Source organism: Mustela nigripes, chromosome 12, assembly GCF_022355385.1.
Source record: "Mustela nigripes isolate SB6536 chromosome 12, MUSNIG.SB6536, whole genome shotgun sequence".
NCBI lineage: Eukaryota > Metazoa > Chordata > Mammalia > Carnivora > Mustelidae > Mustela > Mustela nigripes.
Genome location: NC_081568.1, coordinates 101,817,625 through 101,828,405, shown reverse-complemented (window position 1 = coordinate 101,828,405; position 10,781 = coordinate 101,817,625).

The following is a 10,781-nucleotide window of genomic DNA, read 5'->3' as shown; positions in this document are numbered from 1 at the left end:
AATTGTATTTTGTTCCATTTGCAAATAACTGTTTGATTCAGACTTTTACAAATGAGTAGTAAAGGGGCACCTGGGTGGCTCAGTCATTAGGCCTCTGCCTTTGGCTCAGGTCATCCCAGGGCCCTGGGATGGAGCTCTGCATCAGGCTCCCCGCCCAGTGGGAAGCCTGCTTCTCCCTCTCCTACTCCCCCTGCTTGTGTTCCCTCTCTTACTGTCTCTGTCCCTCTCTCTCTGTCTCTCTCTCTCTGTCAAATAAATAAATAAAATCTTTAAAAATATATGCAAGGGGTACCTGGGTGGCTCAGTAGGTTAAAGCCTCTGCCTTTGGCTCAGGACATGATCCCAGGGTCCTGGGATCGAGCCCAGCATCAGGCTCTCTGCTCTCTGGAAGGGAGACTGCTTCCTCCTCCTCTCTCTCTCTTTCTCTCTGCCTGCCTCTTTGCTATTTGTGATCTCTGTCTGTCAAATAAATAAATAAAAATATTAAAAAATATATACACATAAAATCTTCAAGATGGGCTTTAAAGGCAAACTCAGGTAAAATCTATTTGTTCAGCAAATATTTATGGAACACCAACTATGTTCCAGGCATGGTGCTGGGCGCTGGGGGTACAATGGTGAATGAAAATAGAGTCAATTCCTTTTCATTTATAGTCTCATGAGGGAAAGAGACATTTTTCAAGAAATCACATAAAAGTATAATTATAAAATAAGATCACTATACCACTAGAACTGCATCATCCATTGAATGCAATTTGCTTCATAGAACCACAAGTCTAAAAATGTAGTGGACGTTTTCCTTATAGGACAAAATGACTAAAAATGATCAGAGAAAACAGAGTTAGGGATTTAACTTCAGAGAAGGTAAGGAGCCTTAAAAATTAAAAAGACAAGTTTAAGGGCTGTGTTGGGAGCAAGGAGATATTGTTCAAGAAGAGCGAGGCGGGTGGGTCAGAGGAAGGGCCACCACAAAGGCGACTGATGCAGGGCCCAACAACTGCTTGGAAACTGAGCCATCATCACTTGTCATTTGCCCTTCTTTGATTCCAGGGTGTGCTTCCACCACCTGCACAGGGCGCTCTGATAACTGCCCCCCACCCCGGGATCCATGGGGACTCAATTCCTGCTGCATCCTCTCCCATGGATTGCCTAGAAGAACTTGCAGACCACCCCCCTTCCCATTTGGTTGCCCAATGCACACAATACTTCAAGACACCCGGGGACATATAGGATAGGAAGAGGACTGATGGAATTGTGTACTGGACCCCCCAGTGGAGTTGGGGTAGAGAAGCATTGTACACTTGTACTTAAGGTGGAGGTTGCTGACTGAATGTATCTTGATGCTGGAAGAGCCTTCTTCTTCCCTCCCTGCGGATAGAGCAATAGCTATTAACAATTCTCTTGTAATAATTAAAAATATTTAAGAGTACAAAATAAAATTAAAAATTAAATTAAATTAAAATTTATTTAATTTAATTAATTAATTTAAATTTAATTTAATTTAAATTGAAATTAACCAAAGGAAGTATTAGAGTCCCAAGAATGCACATTGACCTTCTAGATGTTTTGAGGTAGGGTCTGGACGAGATCCTGTCATTTACTGAAATACATATACTTCCAGCTTCACTTGACTTTGTGAGAATTTAATGTGAGATCATAGTGAAGGAACATTTACTCACCGAAGTCATGGCATTCATTTGTTGAAACAGCCTCTTAAAGAAAAAGGGCAGATTGTGGGCATAACCACTTCTTTACTATCTTCATATGTAGATCAAACATAGTCATGGTTTTTCATTTGGCATTAAACGTATCCTCATACGACACAGTTATCAACAAATTAAGTTTCATCTGAATATATGCCAAAAACCTAAAAAAGAAACACAAAATTGGGAGTTTATGCAGATCATTAGGGTTACAGAGGACATGACAGTGTAGAATTAACTTGATAAATTAGTGACATGGTATAAAGCAACAGGGACAGGTGTGGGTTAGTAAAGTGACTTTTTAAAAAGATTTTATCTATTTATTTATTTGAAAGAGAGAGACAGCACACATGAGCGGGGGTGGGGGGTGGGGGGCGGGGGATAGGGGTGTGAAGGAGAAACAAGACTCCCTGCTGAGTGCTGAGCCTGATGTGGTCCAACTTGGTCCAGGCGTGGAGCCCTGAGATCACGACCTGAGCTGACGTCAGATGCTTAACCTACCGAACCATCCAGGCGCTCTGTAAAGTAACTTCTAGACAGAGACGTGTTAACTGAATTTCAGCTCTGCTACATATTAACTGTGAGACTTTGGGCCAGTTACTTAAGCATACTCATGGTTCAGTTTCCCCATAAATAAAACAGAGATTAAGTAATACCCTTCACGGAGGACGGTGGGAGGATGAAAAGCAATAATGCGGGTAAAGTGCTAACTTTAGAACCTGGCACATGGTAATATTAATTATTATAATGATTGTTTTCTGTAACAAATGTTTATATAGTGCTTGCTGTGTTGTACCAGACATGTCCAATTATTTTACAAAAATAACTCATTTACATACCATTATGTATATGTATTATGTATATGTATATATGTATTATGTATATGTATATATTATGTATGTATGTATGCATTAAGCACTGTGTAGGTATTAACTCATTTCTCATCACAGTCCTATAGAATAAGTACTATTACTAGCATTATCCCACAATCCTGTGGGATAGGTACCTCCATTTACAGAGGAAGAAATTGCAGCCCAGAGATTAGGTAACTTCATTAAAATAAGAATAAGCCAATTAAATTAATTAAAATAAAATAAATTAAATTAAAATAAGACAATAAGAGTCAGAGCTGGCATTCAAATTCTGATTTCAGGGGGTAATGCTCTTAGCCATATGCCATCAATTCTCTGTACCTTAGCATCATCACCACCATTATCTTAAGCCATAAACTGAATATGATGCACAAGGTATTAATGCACACACACACACATATATATACATATATATTTGTTTACTGATTATTAAATATGGGATCATTCTAGAAAAGTTAAAGAAAGTCAATAGGACAGGAGCAAGTTGCTGGCTCGGTTGGTAGACCACATGACTCTTGATCTCAGGATTGTAAGTTTGAACCCCATGTTGGATATAGAAATTACTTAAAAATAAAAATAAAACTTTTAAAAAATTATTAGAATAGCCAAAAGAATGTTGGAAAAGAAAACCAAAGCTGGTGGCATCACAATCCCGAATTCAAGATACATTACAAAGCTATAATCATCAAGACAGTATCTTACTGACCCAAAAACAGACACAGAGATCCATGGAACAGAAAAGGGAACCCAGAAATGGCCCCTCAACTCCATGGTCAACTAATTTTTGACTAAGTAGGAAGAAATATCCAATGAAAAAAAGACACCATACACAAAAATAAACTCAAAATGGGTGAAAGACCGGTGTGTGAGAAAGGAATCCATCAAAATCCTAGAGAACACAGGCAACAACCTCTTTGGCCTCAGCCACAGCAACTTCTTCCTAGACTATGTCTTCAAAGGCAAGGGAAAGAAAAGCAAAAATGAACTACTGGGACTTCATCAAGACCAAAAGCTTTTGCACAATAAAGGAAACAGTCAACAAAACTAAAGACAACCGAAAGAATGGGAGAAGATATTTGCAAATGTCTTATTAGATAAGGAGCTAATATCAAAAATCTATAAAGAATTTACCAAATTCAACACCCAAAGAACAAAAAATCCAGTCAAGAAAATGGGCAGAAGATATGAACAGGCATTAATCCAAAAAGACATACAAATGTCCAACAGACACATGAAAAAATGTTCAGCATCACTTGTCATCAGGGAAACACAGATCAAAACCACAATGAGGTATCTCCTCGCACAGTGATAATGGCTAAAATTAACAACTCCAGAAACAACAGATGTTCACAAGGATGTGGAGAAAGGGGAACCCCCTTACACTGTCAGTGGGAATGCAAACTGGTGCAGCCACTCTGGAAAACAGTATGGAGGTTCCTCAAAAGGTTAAAAATATTACTACCCTATGACCCAATAATTGCTCTACTAGTTATTTATTCAAAGGATACAAAAACTAATTCAAAAGGACACATGCACTCCAATGTTTATAGCAGCAATGTCCAAAATAGCCAAGATATGGAAAGAGCCCATCCACAAGTGGATGAATAAGGAAGAGGTGGTGTATATATAAAATACTACTCAGCCACGAAAAAGAATGAAATCTTGCCATTTCCAATGACATGGGTGAAACTAGAGGGTATTATGCCAAAAAGAATAAGTCAGTCAGAGAAAGAGAAATGTCATATGATTTCACTCATATGTGGAATTTAAGAAACAAACCAGATGAACATAGGGGAAGGGAAGGAAAAATAAAATAAGATGAAAACAGAGAAGGAGACAAACCACAAGAGACTCTTAACTCTAGGAAACAAACTGAGGGTTGCTGGAGTGGAGGTGGTTGGGAGGATGGGGTAACTGTGTGATGGGCATAAAGGAGGGAACCTGATGGAATGAGCACTTGGTATTCTATGCAACCGATGAATCACTAAATTCTACCTCTGAAACTAATAATACACTATATGTTAATTCATTGATTTTAAATTTAAAAAATGAAGATTAGTAGGATAAAACACCTGTGAGGAAGTTTAAGGGCTCATTGATAATTCCCTGTCTTTTTAAGGAATTGCTATAAAATATTTTCTTGGGGCACGTGGGTGGCTTGAGCATCTAACTCTTGATTTCTGCTCAGGTCATGATCTCAAGGTCATGAAATCGAGCCCCACATTGGCTCTGTGCTGAGCATGGAGACTACTTAAGATTCTCTCTCTGCTTCTCTCTCTCCCTTCCCTACCCTCACTCTAAAAATAGATAAATATATATATTTATATATTTGTATATATATATGTGTGTGTATATATGCATATATATATATATCATTTTATCAATCATCCCTACTTGCCTCTCAAATTAATAGAGTGACCAAATGTGAAAGCACTTTATGAACTATTTTTCAAAAACCTGTAGAAATATAAGTTATAATTATCTGGTTTTGGACCCTTACAGATTCAGAACAGTATTCATTTGTGTGTGATATAAATAGACATATACATGCATACACAACCTTGGAAAGTTTCTTACGAGTTATATACTTTTCTATCTATGTCAGTTGCTACTGGTGATGTGGGATTGCTGATCTGATTGAGACTTAATTTCTCTCAAATCCTTTTGACCAAGACCAAAAAAGGGAAATGAAGAAATATGACAAAACACATTTTGACCAGCAGGTGGCAGTAAAGCATTGGTATTTCCCAAAGAGGCACAAGAATTAACTTCCGGCAGGTGTGGTATATCCCAGGAGACAAAATATTGCCTGGAGCTTCTGATTATCCAGATCCCGTGGGCACCTCCCTACCCCGACCTGCCTCATCTCTGCCCTGGAGGAGCCAAGCCTCAGAAAAAGATTATGGGGACACAATATGATAAATGCTGCCATCGGAAAAACACATGGGCTCTGGGAGCAAGGTCATTTATCCGAAAAGTATATCCCCATCTTAGAATCCTCATTTAAGTTAACTTTATTGCATAAATGGAATGATTACTGGGATATTGTGATTATCTTATTTTAACCCTTTGATGAAGTTTTTCTACATACCAATTTTTCTGCATCTAAAAATATGATTTCTCTTTGTTCTTCAAATAAGGAATGGCAAAGAAATACTGGAAGAAATGGTATACCCTTTAATTAGGCCCCCTCACCATTCACCCCAGGCAATCAAGAAGACCCCTAGAAGGCTCCCTGAATGCTGGGAAATGCACGCCAGTGTTGTCTAGTAAAGACTGGGCCCGAAGTTCATAAAGGAGAAAAGGTATTCTGCCACTGGTAAGGAAGAATTTATTCAGGACTGTTGTCACAGGTATAGATGTCAAGACTATGGCAACCTGAGAATGAGATCAGACTCAACTCCAAACACAACAAGAAGTGGAAATCTACAGCCAAGGAGCAGGTAGAGGGAGTTGGGGGCCAATAACTCTGGGATTCTGATCTAAGGAGACATATGGGGGTGGGTTTGCATGTCAAAGGCAATTCCACAGGCAAGTTGTTGGCCATCTCTAGGAATTAGCTAATCCTGGAGGAGCAGCCACTCCCTTTGTGTGTAAGACCCCAGGATGTTGAAGCACCATAAAACATAGGGAAAAAGTGGAAACATGATTAATACACAGTGCTTTGCTTCTAGCTTCTAAAACACAATATTTCTGTCAACCAACAAAGGAACAAAGGAAAGTAGGAAGCCTCGAATAAGTGAGCTCATATGATTTCATCTAATAAACATGATACGTAACATTTACTTGTTCCTTCTACATGCTACCTCTTGTGCTATGCACTTTAAATGCTTACTTGTATTTAATCCACATATTTGTATCTTGATGGTAGTGAAGCTTATATGTGATAAGGTACCTCAGAATTACACACAGAACTCTACCAAAAAAAAAAAAAAAGCATAAAAGGGATGCCTGGCTGGCTCAGTTGGTAGAGCATGTGACTGCTAGTCTTGGAGTTGAGAGTTTCAGCCCCACATTGAGTGTAGAGCTTACTTAAGAGAAGAAAACAAAAACAATACGATACAAAAAATGAGTGTGCGCAAAAACTGGCAAAATTTGCTAAGAGCTATAGCCTAGTTAGTTGTACTTGCCCATTAATTCCCTGGTTTTGATCATGCACTATAAATAAGATTCCCCCATTGGGGTAAGCCAGGTGATAGATACAGGGGACCTCACTGTACTATTCTTACAACTTCTTGTAAATCTGTAATTTTTTCAAAGAAAAAAAAAGTTAAAAGTCCTTCAGGACCAATACTGTTATTATCCCCATTTTACACTGGAGGAAACTAGGCTTGGAGAGTTTAAGTAACCTGCCTCAGGTCATTTAGCAAGTAAGTCACAGCATGTGTGTTGATTCCAACCCAGAGCTAATATGCCAACACCTTCCTCCAACATAGATAATCCTCAAACAAAATAATGATTCCTGCTACTCACAGAATGTTTCTAGGTTCCAGTAAGTTTTGAAAAATATGTAAATAAATTCAATTACTCTACATTGTTTGAAAACTAATCAGCAGCACACTTAGTATAGGAATTGGGATGGGTCTTCAGCAAGAAACAAAGAAATGACAACATTTCACTTCACATGCTTCCTTCAGCAACAAATATTTGATATTCTTATGAATACTTTTTTTTTTTTTAGCTGTTGTAAAACACCAGATGTCAGATTAATACTTACATAAAGGGGCGCCTGGGTGGCTCAGTCATCAAGCATCTGCCTTCGGCTCATGTCTAGACCCCCAATGTGGGGGTCTACCTGCTTGGTGGGAAGTCTACTTCTCTCTCTCCCACTCCCTCTACTTGTGTTCCCTCTCTTGCTGTCTCTCTCTTTGTCAAATAAATAAAATCTTTAAATAATAATAATAATAGTAATTACATGAAGATTGTATTCATTTACCAAGAAAAATCTTAGACCTGAGTTAAAAATAACAATGTATTTTGTACAATTCAGTCTTCTCTAATGGCAAAGAAATTGGCAACACAGGTCCAGAATTCTAATTCCATTGTAGGTAGATGAATCACAGCCTTTTCTATGACACACTTGTTTGAAGGCTTTTCACTTAGTCTTAATTACAGTGGCAGCATACGGTGCTGGATTGACTAGGTACTCACATCTGATCCCAAGGTCTGTAAAATGTCAGAGGCATGTGGTATTCAGAGACCCAGTACCTTTTCTTTAAGACACTATGTGCCTATAGAATTTAACTCATAAGGGACAAGTCAATGATCTCTATAGGTTTATTAACCACTTTGTGTCATTTCCTTAATATTCTCAATTACTTTTATCTTTGTTTATTTCTTTTATTTGGTTTAGTGTGACACAGGGCTGTTAGGTTAATGGACAGGAAGAGACTGTGATGTGTCTTCCTCAGCTCATCATTGCCACAGTCCCTGGTTCCTCATCCTAAATTGTCTCTATAGAGCAGGAGGCTTTCCTATAATAGGGTAACCCAGTGCGGGAAGCACTAGCCAATAACTATCACCAACGCCACCCTGGCCTGCCTGCTTACATGGAGTGAGGAAAACCAGCAGAGTTTTTTGTTTTGTTTTGTTTTGTTTTTAAAGACTTATTTTAGTAATCTCTACACCCAACATGGGACTCCAGCTCATGACTCTGAGATCAAGAGACACATGCTCTTTTGACTAAGCCAGCCAGGTACACCCAGCAGAGATTGTTTTAATGAGCCAATGACTAAAAAAGAAGCTCTTAGTGTGGGGTTTATTTATGTAAAATACTATACAGATTAACTGGTGATCATTTTCAAAGTGGGGGGGAGGAAAGAAACTAGTATGAAACCACTAATATTTTTGAGAATTTGGGGCTATCTTGGTGGCTCAGTTAGTTGGGCGTTGGACTCTTGATTTTGGGTCAGATCATGATCAGGGTCATGGGATGGTCCCACACAACAGGCTCTTCGCTCAGTGGGGAGTCTGCTTTGTCCCTCCCCCACAAAAATAAATAAATAAATCTTTTTTAAACACATTTGAGTATTTGAATGAATCCCCACATTCATTTTTTGTTTTACTCATTGTGACTGATTTCAGTTTCTTCAGTGTTTCTTCACGATTGACCCAGAGTGTCACGTTAGTGAGAGACTTCTACAGACAACGAATCCTATTCAGATACTAAGTACCATGGGATGTGAATGATCATTTGTTTTAATGATTCTACATACTTACCTTAATTAGAGAAAGAGAGTGGGGGGAGGGACAGAGAGAGGGGGAGAGAATCTCGAGCAGACTCCAAGCTCAGCATAGAGACTGACTGGGGCTCGATCTCACAACCCTGAGATCAGGACCTGAACCTAAAATCAAGAATTGGATGTTTGAACATCTGAGCCACCAGGCACCCCAGTGAATAGCCATTTTTAAGGCTCATTTATTCCCAGATACATTTTCCTTATCCAAAAAATGAAGTAGAGTTAGTGAATTAATAGAGTTTTCCTTACTGTTTTCCACACAATTTGGTTAAGGATACAAAAAAAGATTTTATGCAACCAACCACCAGGTAACTCTTCTGGGCCGTGATGGAGTTAAAGGTTGCTGTAACCACACAGGACACTGTGGGTCTCTCTGAAGAGTGGACCTCAAGCTAACAAGAGAGCTGAGGCCAAGAAACGAGATCTTAGCTGGCTTTGAAAAGACAAAAATTAGAAAGGGATATAAATATAGAACTATAAAATATATTCATACAGTGAAATGCTCTGCAGATGTCAAGATAGTAATATATTGATATATTGATTATGTATTTTTTTTCTTTTCTTTCTTTTTTTTTTTAAGATTTTATTTATTTATTTGTCAGAGAGAGAGCAAGCGAGCGAGAGCGAGCACAGGCAGACAGAGTGGAAGGCAGAGTCAGAGGGAGAAGCAGGCTCCCTGCGGAGCAAGAGTCCCGATGTGGGACTCGATCCCAGGATGCTGGGATCATGACCTGAGCCGAAGGCAGCTGCCCAACCAACTGAGCCACCCAGGCATCCCAGTATTTTTTTAATTTTTTTCTTAAGTGGGCTCTACACCCAATGTGGGACTCAAACTCATAACCCTGAGATTAAGAGTCACACACTCCACTGACTAAGCCAGCCAGGTACTCCTTGGTTATATTTAAATGCATATAGATTGCATATTTTTAGTGTAAAAATCAGATTGCAAAACACTATATCTCATTTCTATATATAGAATGTATGGATAGAAAATAGCCTGGATAGAGAAACACTGTAATAGATATGGGTGTTATATATGGTTGAGAGATAATGGGTAATTTAATTTCCCTTTTTGGGGAATGTGTAGAGTACTCAAACTTTAAAATTAACTTACAATAATAATACTTTAAAGAGGGCACCTGGGTGGCTCAGTGGGTTGAGCCGCTGCCTTCGGCTCGGGTCATGATCTCGGGGTCCTGCGATCGAGTCCTGCGTCGGGCTCTCTGCTCAGTGGGGAGCCTGCTTCCCTCTATCTCTCTCTCTGCCTGCCTCTCCGTCGACTTGTGATCTCTTTCTGTCAAATAAATAAATAGATGAGATCTAAATAATAATAATAATAATAATAATATTTTAAAGAATAAATGAAAGAAAAAAAAGGAAAAATCTATAGTAGCAGAACCTATAGAAATCTGAAAAGTTAACACTTAATTCAGTTAGCATTATTCACTCAAAAGATATTCAGCAAAGGTTTATTGTCTATTTACTACATACACAGACCTTTGCTATGTCCTTTTTTTAAAAAAAGATTTTACTTATTTGTTTGTTTATTTGAAAGACAGAGAATGTGAGTGAGAGAGAGCATGAGCAGGGGAATGGGCAGAGAGAGAGAGGGACAGGCAGACTCCCCACTGAACAAGGAGCCCAATGCAGGGCTCTATCCCAGGATACTGGGATCATGACCTGAGCTGAGGGCAGCTGTTTAACCAACTGAACCATCCATGCATCCCTACTATTCTTTTTCTTTTCTTTGTTTTTTTAAGTAGACTCTTCATTCAACATGGGATTTGAACTTACAACTCTGAGATCAAGAGTTGCACACTCTATCAACAGAGCCTTCCAGGTTGATCTTTGCTATGTTCTGATCTTTGCTATGTTCTGAGGGAGATTTAAATGTGAGTTAACAACTTATCTACTGTCAAGGATTTAATCTTAGTAGAGATGGAGGCATCCATTTAAACAATGAAAAT